The sequence below is a fragment of the Pezoporus flaviventris genome, unplaced genomic scaffold, assembly GCF_033815535.1.
Source record: "Pezoporus flaviventris isolate CSIRO_AGI_PZ_B2104156 unplaced genomic scaffold, CSIRO_AGI_Pfla_v1 ptg000036l, whole genome shotgun sequence".
Lineage (NCBI taxonomy): Eukaryota > Metazoa > Chordata > Aves > Psittaciformes > Psittacidae > Pezoporus > Pezoporus flaviventris.
In genome coordinates, this window is record NW_026892584.1 from 36,130,142 (window position 1) to 36,144,518 (window position 14,377).

The following is a 14,377-nucleotide window of genomic DNA, read 5'->3' on the forward strand; positions in this document are numbered from 1 at the left end:
CGTACTTCAGCTCAAAGAAGGCATTTGTTGGAACTGATGCTAAGATTTTTCTGTGAATGTCTGTTAGTTCATGGTAGATGTAATGATCTCAATATTTTGATTTATGGATATTGTGAAAATTTGAGTATAACCATTGCACTGTAAAGCTTACATTTGTGGAAATTTGTGTTTGGAAAAAGTTCACTTCTGAAACCATTTTCTTCTTAGATTGAGGGGAGTAAACCAAAAGAACTTGTATTTTTATGGATTTTGAGTGTGTGTTTCTCTGTTTGATACACGAACCTACGCAAACAGTGTTTGCACTGCCTTGCTCCTTTTGAGAAAGTGTCAAGTAATAATGCATTCGTTTTGCCGTAAGCTCCTTGTGGTAAGACTTCCTGAGAGTCTGTAAAACTTCTGTAATCACACATGCTATAGGAGAAAAATAGTCTTCAAACAATATAGGAGAGAAAAATTATATGAGAGTACATAAAATATACTTTCATTCCAAAGGGTAAAAATAAAGGTTTATACAGATTACATGTATAATGGTCATTATTACTTTGTAACTTTCTGATAGCTTTTAAAAGGTTGTTAAGAATTGTGCCTCAGATTTTATAAAACCTTTTCTACCTCTTGCAAAGTAGCTTTCCCCCTGCTTATGTACTTTGTATAAGTTCTGTGTCAGTGCTAAAATGTGTGAATTATTTAAGGCTTCAGTATTCTATCTTGAAATAGTACAGGAAAATACTGCAGTTACTGCTGTAATCTTGTATTATTTGTTAGTTACTCGTTATCTTTTTATATCTGTTGTATTTCCAAGTTATTTTCTCCTGACTGCTGTGCTCTGAAGAACAGGGTCTTCAGATGTGGGATTAACAGATGAAAACGTTTCATGTAGATGAGTGCAGCAGAGAGGCTACTGAATAGATAAATACTTCTTCGTGGAAAGTCCCTGAAGTCTTCAATGCCTAACTAATCACATTTCTCTAAGTGAAAACATAATATTGACCCGTGTAACTTCAGCTGTACAGCAATACTGCTAAGGTTAAAAACTAACCAAGCTGTTTCTGCTTTTATTAATATAAACTAGTTTGCATGTCAATTAGGAAAATGATTGGAAATAAACTGTATTTATGTTGATTGTCTACAATAGTTCCTTGTCATTTTAAATGACTAATGAAACTGATACTACTTTTGTTTTGAAACCTAAAATGTTTTCCACTGCACGGGTTAGTTTTAGAGAAAGAAAAAATGATTAAATGGTTAGTGAAAGTCAGGATTGGAACTTGGTAGACAAGAGAGATTTGATGCAGATTCCGGTTCTAAATACCTCCTGTCCATTTGAGCAAGCTGTCCAGTGGAGCAACTATACTGGTATATTTGTTGCAGAATTTGCCAAACTGGTTACAATAAGCTTATTGTACAGTTACAATGCGATCAGTATCACCAGTATTAAATACAGCCTGTACATTTTCTGTGTATTCACTTGTTTGTGACAGCTGCCTGGATGTGACCGAGTGACCACTGAGTATGAGTAAGTTGCACTCTAAGGCAGTCACTTGTGGCTGTTGAGCATGGAGATACAAGTGCAAGATTTTTTTTTTTCTTCATACACCACAGCCCCATTCATGAGATGTGGAGCTTTATGTACAGATTATGGTTAGTTCTGAGCATTTCAGCATTACATCTCTTTGAATTCAAATTAAATAATTAAATAAGTTGCCTTATGGTTAATCTTCATGAGTAGGTTTTTGCCATTCTGAAAGTATAATGTTTTGAAAATAAGTGAATTTCAAAAGTCTTTAGTTATTCATGTCAAAAAGATGTATTGAAATGGATATACACAATAAATGAAGAGTAAGAACAAAGAAAATCTGCTTCAATGGTTAACTCTTAGTCTGGCTACTAAATAAATCTAAAAAAGCAAACCCACAAATCTGCTGTTTCATAGAGCTCTCTTTATTCTTCTGTGAAAGTTGAATATTTTTCATTACTATCTGCTAGTTTAACATAAAGGTAACTTTAGCATTGTCAAGTCTTTCCTTTCCGCAGCATTTTTTTTTTCCAGTATGAATTCCTTCCTTATACAGAAACTGTAACAGTTTTTTTACTTTCCCTACTTCCTTCACTCCCCTTAGATTTTTGAATTGGTTAACATTTGCCATAACATACGTAGTATGTCAGATTATAAAACTTAAGATGCTTGCTAAATGGCTTATTTGGGGAGTTTACAGAAAGTAAACTAGCTTGGTTAGGCTGATCCATTTTAGGAGATGGACAGTATTCTGCTCACCAACTTTTCCTGTCCTTCCAACTAGAGGCAAAAAGAGTGCTTCCAATCCAAAAGGAATGCTGCTGCAAATAAGCTGACTTTTTTTGTATCTGTGGAAAAAAAACCAAACATGCCTCTTGTTAAGGAGAAATTTGCCTGTTTTGATGTTCTCCTTGGCAATGAGAGAAGGCAGCTGGTAGTACTGGAGTCTGAGGTAATAAATCAGTGGGTGTGCTGAGCTAATACTGGGGGGCTGGTGCTAGCTGGGAAGATCCATGGGGACTCCCTGGCTGGGAGGATGTGAAGGGTTGTGTGGAGGAAAGGATGACTTTTTTTTTTCCCCAGGAGGAGTAGCTTGTCACAGGAGGAGGGGGGGAAAGATGGGAAAACCACTGGCACTGCTGTTTGCTCTTCCCTGGATACTCTGCAATAACGTGGAGATGGAAGAGGTAATGATGGAAGAGGAACACAGCTTAGGAAGGCTGGCTGAAGTTGCAGGGAAGGACAGCTAGCTGGGCGCAAATATGGGGAGCTGCCCTTGCTGTCTTTGGTAAAGAAAGAAGCAAAGCTGCCTGCTCTTGAGTTTGATCTGCTGGGCTAAGAATATGGCAGGTGTCAGGGCTGTGCACATTGCCTCCTGCAGGACTTTTACAGATCAAGGTTGTATGGAACTGCCAGCTCCAAAATACCGCGAAGTTCAATTCCCACAATTTGTGCTGTGTGTTGCACTGGGCAGGTGTTCTGGCTTGGCTGCTCTTTTGGTGAGAGACTTCTGGACTCGCTTCAGTCTTGTTGCACTGCTGATGACTTACAATGAGAGGAGTGCATGTCAACTGTTATCAATGTTTGGTTTTATATTATTAGGATTGTATTATGAATATTTGCCGAACTGGAAAACATTGTTATTTTCATTTTATTCTGAGGATGCCCTTGGTGGTGCTCCTCCTATTGTAAAAGGCTGAGTGGACCAACCTATTCAGATCATAAATTAAGCTAATCCTCTGCATCTTCTAATGCTCCTCACCTGTTGCATATAAAGCAAAGTAGTTTGATTTAAGCAAATGAGACTGTTCCTATTCTAAAACTGTCTGCTGCCCTAAGCCTTTGAAGACCAGGTAGGGTTTCTTTGCTTTTCTTGGACTGGTTCTGGTGGGCAGAAGGAAGCAGGTTACAAACACTTGTTATTGTGCCTTTAGTTTTGATTTGGGAGAATTCAAATCAGTTAAACCAAAAGTTGTTTCTCGGAGAAAATGAGCTGTTAACAGCTCATGGTAATGTGTTTCTCAGCCAGGTGACTTTTTCCTTGCCTTAATTTTGCTAGCTAGCAAATGTGTGGATGTGGTCAATATTCTCCATTGCTTATCTACTCTGGGGGGAAAAAAGTTTATACTGTTTAAATACCCTGAAATACTTGCCTTTATTTGGGTGTGACAGCATGGAGACTTACTTTCATGTTCTCAGTTCTGTGAGTCTCTTTAAAAAGTGGGTTAGGAATCTTTGGCAGGATTTTTCCAGAAGCCTGTCAATGCTAACAAAGCAATCAAGTGTAGGAACATGAAATCAAAGAATCGTATCAAGGAAAATCTCTCCTGAACTGGCACCAAGAATCCCATTATGGCCCTTAGTGCCCGCATCTAAGAAGGGCGATACTAAAAAGCAGTGCTGGAAGCCTGAACAATAAATCCCCATCTAATGTGGTTTGCATGTCCCTTCTGCAGAAACCAGATCTTACAAGGGGTTTTTCAGCATCTGTATTACAGGATTGTGTGAGGAAAAAACGCTCATGAGTTACAAGATACGCATTGCCTGTTAAAGAGCCCCCATGAATGAAGGTGGAAAGATAGTATCATAGAATAGTTAGGGTTGGAAAGGACCTTAAGATCATCAAGTTCCAACCCCCCTGCCATGGGCAGGGACACCTCACACTAAACCATCTCATCCAAGGCCTTGTCCAACCTGGTCTTGAGCACTGCCAGGGATAGAGCATTCACAACCTCCCTGGGCAACCTATTCCAGTGCCTCACCACCCTAACAGGAAAGAATTTCCTCCTTATATCCAATCTAAACTTCCCCTGTTTAAGTTTTAACCCGTTACCCCTTGTCCTGTCACTACAGTTCCTAATGAAGAGTCCCTCCCCATCATCCCTATAGGCCCCCTTCAGATACTGGAAGGCTGCTCTGAGGTCTCCACGCAGCCTTCTCTTCTCCAGGCTGAACAGCCCCAACTTCCTCAGCCTGTCTTCATACGGGAGGTGCTCCAGTCCCCTGATCATCCTCATGGCCCTCCTCTGGACTTGTTCCAACAGTTCCATGTCCTTTTTATGTTGAGGACACCAGAACTGCACACAATACTCCAGGTGAGGTCTCACAAGAGTAGAGTAAAGGGGCAGGATCACCTCCTTCGACCTGCTGGTCACGCTGCTTTTGATTCAGCCCAGGATACAGTTGGCTTTCTGGGCTGCAAGTGCACACTGCCGACTCATGTTCATTTTCTCATCAACCAACACCCCCAAGTCCTTCTCCACAGGGCTGCTCTGAATCTCTTCTCTGCCCAGCCTGTAGCTGTGCCTGGGATTGCTCCAACCCAGGTGTAGGACTTTGCACTTGGCATGGTTAAACCTCATGAGGTTGGCATCAGCCCACCTCACAAGCGTGTCAAGGTCCCTCTGGATGGCATTCCTTCCCTCCAGCGTATCAACCAAACCACACAGTTTAGTGTCATCGGCAAACTTGCTGAGGGCGCTCTCAACCCCACTGTCCATGTCAGCAACGAAGATCTTAAACAAGACTGGTCCCAACACCGATCCCTGAGGGACACCACTCGTTACTGGTCTTCAGCCAGACATTGAGCCATTGACGACAACTCTCTGTGTGCGGCCATCCACCTAGTTCTTTATCCACCAAGTTGTCCATCCATCAAATTGGTGTCTCTCCAATTTAGAGACAAGGATGTCGTGTGGGACAGTGTTGAAAGCTGTCCATCTAGAAGACATCAAGTGCTCTACCTCTGTCCTTCACTTCTGTAGCCCCATCATAGAAGGCCACCAAATTGGTCAGGCAGGATTTCCCCTTAATGAAGCCATGTTGGCTGTCACCGAGTACCTTGCTGTTTTTCATGTGCCCTAGCATGCCATCCAGGAGAATCTGCTCCAAGATTTTGCCAGGCACAGAGGTGAGACTGACTTGTCTGTAGTTCCCCAGGTCATCCATTTTCCCCTTCTCGAAAATGGGGGTTGTATTTCCCTTTTTCCAGTCATTGGGAACTTTACCTGACTGCCATGATTTCTCAAATATGATGGACAGTGGCTTAGCAGCTTCATTTGCCCACTCCTTCAGGACCAGCAGATGGATTTCATCAGGACCCATGGACTTCTGCACGTTCAGATTTTTAAGATGGTCTCGAACCAGTTCCTCTCCTACAGTGTGCCCAAGGTAAAGAGAGTTGGAAGGTTTTGGATTGTTGGTTGTGCAGGATTGTGGGTTGAGCCTGCCTTTTGGCTGAAAAGATTGAGATGAAAACACTGCTCTGGAAGAGGCTGTTGTTCATTATTTGGCTTTAACATTTTTGTTGTGATGCTGCTTGTTTCATTGAATAGTTCTGTCTTAGAATACTGCTGTCTGCTATTTGGCCTGATTGTGGCTATAGAAACTTCTGACTGATTTAAGTACTTGAGGCCCATCCTGACTCCCTGCTTCTTAGGGAAAACAGGTTTTAGTTACACAGAAAATAGGACTGAAGTAGCTAAGTGGAGTCAGGTTTTATTTTTAAATAATGGGTTGGGTGGTTGGTGGATTTTGTTTGTTTGGTTTTGTTTTGTTGCTTTGGGTTTTTGCTTTTGTGTTTTGGGGTTTTGGTGTTTTTTTTTTTTTTTTTTTTAATTCATTTTAACTGATTAAAACTAAAGTAAAAATGAACTATGCAATTGTTGGCACCGGTTTTGTGCTGTTTCACGGATAGAGGAAAACCAGAGTAACTTGCAGGTCAGGTCTGGCTGCTCTTTTTTTTTGTTTGTTCGTTTGTTTTTTTTGCTAAATGGTTCTTCCTGACAAGCTTCTCTGGGCTTTTATACTAAAAGTATCAAACCCAGAATTGGAATCTTATATATCCTGATTGGTTTAGGAGTGAGGGAAGGGCTTCTAAGTTTATCATCCAGCTTCTTGCACATGCCTTCCCTGGAAGTAAGGCAGTAGGCTAGAGCAAAGGCAGTTTTTGTTAGAAAGACCATCGTACTGTGTCCAATTTAGGGTCATCGTAGAGTGTGACGGAGAGGAATGTACAGTGCTGTATATAAACAACAAGCATTCATATCTTCCCAGTTTTGAAGATCACTTCTTAATTAGACACCAGAAATACTCACAGGACAGCAAGCTGCTGGCTTGTGCTTCCCTTCTCAAGAAGAAAGAAAACCTTTTAAGCGTGGCTGTTCCTCTCAAATGAGTTTAATGTTTGAAGACCTTTTGAATCAGAGTAAAGAAAAAAACTAGTCTTTTCAAAGATGGACGGAGTCAGTAGAAACTTTTCTTCAGCTGTTGAAATTGTACATTGTAGAAAATCTAGGATTGTTCAGTATTTCTTGTATATGCTTGCCTGTCTGTGGTGCTCCGTGAGAGACAAGCAATAGTATGTGAAAGGAAACGGGTACAAGAAGACTGATGCTGCCTGGAAGGAAAGCAAGTAAAAGAAAACACAATAAAAATTTCAGGTGGCTCCGGAGGAAGGTTGCAGAGGGTCCCTTTGGGGAGATGCTCTCGGGGGGTGCGAGCAGCCGGCGCGGCATGTGGCCGAGGCCACCCAGGAGATGGTGCTGTTGAACCGAGAAAGCGGCATATCCCTGACCCAGAAGCATCCTTCAATGCGGTCCTCCCCGTTTTCCATCTGTGTTGCATGTTATTCATTGGGGTCCTCGTTTTCTTTTGGGAGAAGGTGTCAGTATTGAACCCGGCGTGTATTCCGGTCTGGTACGTGATGCTGCTCCCAGACAGACAGCCCTACGCCCTCAGTGGAGATGACGCTAGTGCCTGAAGGCGATATTTTTCCCGCGGACTGCGTGGCTGGTGAGATGGTAATGCCGAGGAGGGGAGCAGCTTCACAGCTCACTGCCCTCACCCGAGCAACCGCCTGAGGAGCACCGCGCCAAAGCCAGGCGTTAGCCCGGTGCCTGCTGCATCGCTGCGAAGGGTGGGAGCAGCGCACCTACCCGCTGCGGGGGCTCCTCAGGGACCCACCGCCTGCCAGCTTCCCTCCGCCATCCTCTGCAGTGGCCTGTTCCCACGTACACGTGTCTGGGAAAGGTAAGCGCAAGGGTGGCTCTGTTGCTCCACGTGAGGACTCGAGCTGGGCCAAGCATGGGGTGCAATGCTGTTTTGCCTCTGGTGTACATGGGGATGGGGTGTGCAGAGCACAGGTGCTGCAAGCACATGGTGGGGTGTGTGGCTCTGGGTACCCTTGCCCTGTGTCCCAGGCCACAGGCACCCACCTCCCTCCTGTGCACGTGGGCCACAGCAAGCATATGGAGCTGCAGCCAGCTCCAAATGGGAAAATTTGAGGTGGCAAAGGGGAATTTGGAGTTCTTTCAGTCTGGGGTGGCCCAACAAAGCAAGAGGTCAGATCGTTGTGGTGGTGTTTTCTGTTGGTTTACTGTTTTACTAGCATGCTCTGATTGGGTTCAGAGGCTTCAAATCTGCCCAGAAAAGGAGGAGCTGGAACAGGTCAGCAGATGCCCCAGAGGTGGCTGTAGCAGCATAAAGTCACCAGACCAGGGATTTGCAGAACACTTAGTGGAAGAGTTCAGGAAAGGCCTTTTCTCCATTTGCAGAAGGGCTTATGTCTCTTGGTGTTTCAGCAGCATAAACAGTGACTGGGGTTTTATACGTGATATAAATTACCAGCTCTAATTCCCCAAGTCTTCTATCCGAGCTGTTTTCTCTCTGAACAGGTATTACCAAAATTAGGTCTTTAGATGTTCAGGCACAAGGCAGAAAGAGAGCCTACTGCAGGTATTTGGGTGGCTTACAAGGCCTTGTGAAGTGCAGCCGCTGTTCTGCTACAAAGCCATTTTGGGTTAGTTGCACCTAGTTCTGTGGTTGAAGTAAGCAAAGTGGTTGGTGAGGAGAGGGTCAAACCATACGTGATGTGGACCCACCAGGGGGGTCAGTGGTGTAAGGATTTGAGGATTATGTCTGTTGTGCTGCATTTCATTGCATCTCTTCCTAAATCATTAACAGCGAATCTGTGGCCAGATGTAGGCTGATTTTTTTTTTCTTGTGGGTTCCCTCTCCCCTCCCCACATACTTGCAGACAATCATAGAATCATAGAATACCAGGTTGGAAGGGCCCTCAAGGATCATCTGGTCCAACCTTTCTTGGCAGAGCTTCACCTAGACAAGATGGCCCAGCACTCTGCCCAGCTGAATCTTGAAAGTGCCCAATGTTGAGGAATCCATCTCTTCCCTGGGGAGGTTATTCCAATGGATGATTGTTCTCATAGTGATTTTTTTTTACCGGTGGTGTCCAACTGGAATCTCCCCATCAGTAACTTCTGCCCATCACTCCTCACCTTTTCCATGTGACTCCTTGTAAAAAAGGGAGTCTCTGCCTGCCTTGTGGCCATCCTTTAAATACTGGAACATGATGATAAGGCTCCCCTGAGCCTTCTTGTGTCCATGCTGAATGAACTCAGCTCTCTCAGCCTTTCCTTGTATGACAGGAGGACCTGACCATCTCTGTGGCCCTTCTCTGGACCCCCTCCAGCCTGTCCACATCTTTTTTGTATAGCGGGGACCAAAACTGAGCACAGTATTCCAGGTGTGGTAATTAGGTGTGTCAGCAGCAGGAAAACAGAAGAAAGTATGGAAGAAGTTTCTAACAATTTAGGAAGAAGCATAACAGAAGTAAAGTAGCTAGAAGCAAGCCTGTTCAAATAGCCTGTTTGAAGCAAGCCTGTTCTGCAGAAGAACTGTCAAATTTTAGGGCTGGAGCTGCATGTCACTCAAGCCCAGGCCCCAAGAGTGAATGCTGTTTGGGGGAGATGTTTCAGGGTTCAGGCTTAGGCTTTAACTCAATCATAATGGTCCTGCATATCTCTGTCTCAGAAAGATAAGCGCTTTCTTGTGTATGGAAGGCAAGTCTCAGGAGGCATCAGACAGTCTGTTTTAGGGAAATCTTGCACTGAAATTTTGGACAATATCAAGTGGTAAGGATCAAAACAATTACTCACAGCTCTGAGATCTCTCTCCTCTGAGACCCCAAAACATCAAGATACAGTGTCAGGCTTCCCTTAACCTCAGAAGGTTTGCAGTTCTTTCTGAGCCAGGAACCCTGCCCCAACAAGTATGAGAGTATGTGCTGTTTTCTCTCCCAATGCCTGGTGCCTTGCCTGGTGGCAGGGTTCTTCATTTGAGATGGGCATTGTTGGCTTGACCTCCCTTGCGTGCAGCCCTTCCATGTCCAGCAGCAAGTATTATCATCACTACCCTGTTGCAGAAAAGCAGCTTCCACCACCAGGTTGTTACTGATACGGATTACACGCTCCAGGTTTGTCAGCTACTGCCTAGCTTCTGCTTTTGTCAGGTCCAAAACAGGGGGCATGTGACCTTTTTTTCCAGCCTTGGCCAGAGCCATAAGTATGCCTTTTTTAATGTGCCTAAATCCTGATATCCTGATTCTTTTGTTCTTAATGTTAAGCAAAGTGTAGGAAGAAATTAAGGACAAGATTGCATCTGAAGCTGATAGCGGATGTATTAATATAATATGGTCCGGTATTGAAGTGGGAAATAAAATACAGAAACTTGCTCTGAAGTTCAAATTTTGGACATCTGGGCATTAGTCACATTGAGAGGGTTAGTCAAGAAAGCTCTTGAGGAAAGAGTGCAGGAAAAACAATCCTTAAGGATGCCATGAATTTTAGTTAAGAACAGTAATAGAGTCTGGAGGGTATGTATGTTCCTAGTAAAAATATTACTAGGCAAACAAGCAGGATACCAGTACAACTGAATGGCAGGCCTAGAGGGTTTTTTGAGTCAAATGGGAATCCTTCCAAGTTTGAAAATCTAACCTTAGCTTTCCAATATGTTGGTTTATTAATTAGCATAAAGAGTAGATGAAAGGGAAATTAAAAGCAAATACAGTGGGCTGCAAACAGCTAATGGTGTAAAATAAGAATGTTTCGGGTTTGTCAGGCAGAAGAATACAAATAATTAATTTGGTAGTTCAGAAACTGGATCATTGAAGGTTAAAGGCAGAAATTAAAGAAGATAAAGGCATTGGTGAGAATCCAAATTATTTCTTTGCATCACTCTTCAGCATAAAGAATATCAGAGCAATACCTACTGGGACTTGCTTTTTTCTGGTAATCAAGATGTGTTAGAAGAAGAGCTGGTACAAATCGATAATTTAAAAAGCAGCAAATCATCAGGTCCAGATGGTACATTGAAAAGTTCTGAAGGAGCTTAGTATAAAATAACTGATCTGCAGCAAAAATATGCCTTTCCTAATTAAAAACAGCCATTTAATTGGAGAAGTGGAGGGTAGCAATTGTACCCAAAATTAATAACAGGATTAAGATAATTTGAGGATAAGCATACTCTTACCCAGGCATACATTTCTTCTTTATAAGTGGTTGAAAACAGAATGTAAAGTAGGAAACAAGCAAACAAACCAACAACAAAAAAAGGGAAGATGGTGTCATGATAGTATCTAAAGACCAAGAAAAGTCATTAATCAGTTGTAACTCAAACTGGGCCAGTCTTGTCATGAACAAAGAAGCAACCACTTTAATTTAGATAAACCTCCAAGGACCTTTAGCCTATGTAGGATTGAAGAGAAGGGAGCTTGCTGCATGTCTCTTGGCTGATGTGACTGTGCCAGGTTGTGTGTCCAAAAAGCCCTGACCAACCTTGACATCTCCATGCTGCATCAATCCCATGACTTGTTCCTGCTCTGTGATGGTGTTATCCCACCTATGTGACACCAGCCCCTGCTTCCAGCTGTCCTGGGAGGTGAGAAACCAAGAAAGGGCATGAGTGATCTGTTTCCAGCCTCTGAGAGAGGTTGGACTCAGGTTGTTTCTGTGTCTGTTAGGCTTAAGAGTCTGTAGAGATGAATATTGTTGAGAAAGCTGACAGGCTGCTTTTAAATTTGAAGTCCTACAGAGGAAGTAAAGGCTGTTCTGGAGAACTGCAGGAGGGCAGAAAGTACCAGTTGAGGAGCATCACTAGAAGCTGTGGTGGGGAGTGAGAGATATTAACCAAAAAGTAGAGCCCCTCTAACCTGTTACTTAAAGCCAGGAGCTGGCTGGCTGAGTCCTTTTTGCCACTATCAGTGTCACTCACTAGAGGTATGCATTCTACTATTTAAATGAAAATTATTTTGAATTAGATATGTAACAGGAGGAGTTTGGTACCAGGGAAATAGAAAATGAACACGGCAAAGAATGTAACTTCAGAAGAAGAAAGGAGGGAATATATTAATTCCCCTCCAATGCCAATGCAGGAATTAATTAGATACAGTTTCAGTGTGAATATCGTTTAACAATGTCTCTGTGTGTTTAAAGTGAGTACTCTGGATGAGCTGAGAGGAAAATGTCATCAGAATCCATACCTTTACCCTTAACAATTTTCTTTTCCTATTATAATTTTATGCAAATTGGGATTATTTGTGGCCTCTTCAGTGTGTTCTTTGTTCCCATGTGCTACCTCAAAGGTACGCACCTGCTTCCATGCTGCCAGTGAAGGCTGACAAATTGCCCATGATACCTGGAAAAAAAAAAGTATGATTCTGTAGAACAGTTTTAAAACAAACAAAGACTTGTACAAATAATTCATGCCCAGACCTGTTCTTTAGTACAAATTAGCAGTTTTCCTCAACTTCAGTCAGTGATTCTTTACTTTTATAGACAGACAACAGAACTACTACCTCCTTGTTTCCACTTATCCTTTGTTTTTCCCTCATTCCCAGGATCTTCCCTTCCTTGCCTCCCTTTTCCAAGTCAGTGATGCTCCTCCATATTTGCTCCTGCCTCCTTATAGCATTGTCACCTCACAGCTGTACTGACTGTGGTGCCCAGCCAAAGTCAATTATGCCAGCAAACTAAATAGAAGGCATAGGATGTTATGCCTCACTCCTGAGATCTATGCATCTCAACATTTCTGTGTGCTCTGCTGGTTAGAAAATGCTGATTTAAAGTAACATTAAATGATAAAAACTACAAAAAATATTTAAAGGTTTCTGTAATAACCCCTCTGGTATTATCCCTGCTTGGCACAGCAGATTACTGATATTTCCATATCAGTAATCTCCAGTATATAGCACTTCTAGTGTTTCATTAGGTACTTGGTAGGGAACAGCATCAGCCACAAGATGCCAGGAGAATCACTATATTTATGGGTGATAAACTGGACTGTACATTTTAGAAAGACTGTGTTTCACATTTTCCGTTAAATTTTCTATGCAGTCACAGAAGGAAAGAAAAAACAGTACAGAGGTGCCCAGGACACTTTTAAATTAGCTGATTTATTTTGAAGATGTGAAATCAGTTCAGCCAGAGAAGCAACGGAACAAAGCAGCATGTCTGATTCACTCAGCTCCCCAGTAGTCCCGAGGGTCCCACTGGTCAGCTTTTTCAGTGCTCTTTTCTACTAGTCTCCCCTCCCTAATGCTGTGGGATGCTGTGGCTCATGTTGTCATACAGTAATTCAGCTGCTTGACATGCCAATTTGATGATACACAGGCTTATAGACTTTTCCAGAAGCAAGATCTACGGTAGCATTGTATTGCTAACAGTTCAGGGTTAGTAGGTTTGGGTCCTTCCTTTTCATTTATGAAAACACCCGTAACTGTCAAAGTTCAAGAGAGCTAAGACTCTACAAAATACTTGAACCACTTGTACATCAATGCCATCATCAAATCATAGAAAAAAGAATGATTTGGGTTGTAAGGGACCTTAAAGATCATCTAGTTTGAAGCTCCACTAAGCTAGGTTGCTCAAAGCCCCGTCCAACCAGGCCTTGAATGCTTCCAGGGATGGGATATCTACAACTTCTCTGGAAAACCCATTCCAGTGTCTTGCCACCCTCACAGTGAAGAATTTCTTCCTAATGTCTAATTTAAATCCTCATTCAGTTTAAAGCTGTTATGCCTTGTCCTGTAACTACATGCCCTTGTAAAAAGTCCTTCTCCAGATTTCTCCTCTCCAGGCTGAACAAGCTCAGCTCTCTCAGCTTGTCTTCACAGGAGAGGTGCTCCAGCCCTCTGAGCGTCTTCATGGCCTTCCTCTGGACTCGCTCCAACATGTCCATGTCCCTCTTATGTTGAAGGCCCCAGAGCTGTATGCAGCACTGCAGGTGTAGTCTTGTGAGAGTGGAGTAGAGGGGGAGAATCCCCCCCTTCAACCTGCTGGCCACGCTCTTTGCGATGCAGCCCAGCATGTGGCTGGGTTTCTGGCAGTTCTACGCCACTGCCAGGTCATATTAACTTTGTTTCTTTTAAACTGCTTTCTCTGTCTAAGTCTCAGGCCAACATGGGGTGATCTTGTTACTTTGACACTAGCAGAATAGTGGACAGCTGACATCTCTTTCCATACCCAAAAGTGCTTTCTTTGGTCTGGATAACACAATAAGATATTGGTAATGGTTGCCTAGAGCAATTCTAAAAACCATTTTATTCCTCATCAATGAGATTTTTTTTTTTTTTTTTTTTTTTTTTTTTTTCACAGAAGGGGTGCATTATTTTGTCTGGTCAGTTGTGAGTTTATTTTCCAGAACTGTGAAGTGCAGCTGGAACTTTAGGTGCCTGGTCACTTTGAAAATAATGCCCAGGGTTTCCAAATCCAGGGAAAAGTCCATGGTGGTTTACGTGGAAATTCTGGCAGTGAGGGGGAAATAGGGGCTCCCTTTTCCAGAGGAACCTTCTTATTCAAGAACCTCAGGGATTTATAAATACTGAAACCTTGCTGTTTAAAGTCCTTTCCACTTTGAGGTAAGTTGAATTCATAGAATCAGAGAATAGTTAGGGTTGTAAAGGACCTTAAGGTCATCTAGTTCCACCTCCCCTGCCATGGGCAGGGACACCTCCCACTAAACCATCTCATCCAAGGCTCTGTCCAGCCTGGCCTCGAACACTGCCAG

At 42.9% G+C, this 14,377-nt stretch overlaps 1 protein-coding gene and 1 long non-coding RNA gene across 2 annotated transcripts in view; one reads left to right on the top strand and one right to left on the bottom strand.

Moving 5' to 3' along the window:
- LOC133274562 (uncharacterized) overlaps positions 1 to 14,377 on the bottom strand; it is a 275,687-nt gene that overhangs the window by 86,692 nt on the left and 174,618 nt on the right. The gene's annotated exons all lie outside the window — the stretch shown is intronic.
- Positions 7,100 to 14,377, top strand: part of TUNAR (TCL1 upstream neural differentiation-associated RNA) — a 169,409-nt gene continuing 162,131 nt past the window's right edge. The window contains exon 1 of the mRNA XM_061463935.1: positions 7,100 to 7,546. The gene's annotated coding sequence lies outside the window, so the exon portion shown is untranslated. The remainder of the gene's footprint in view (positions 7,547 to 14,377) is intronic.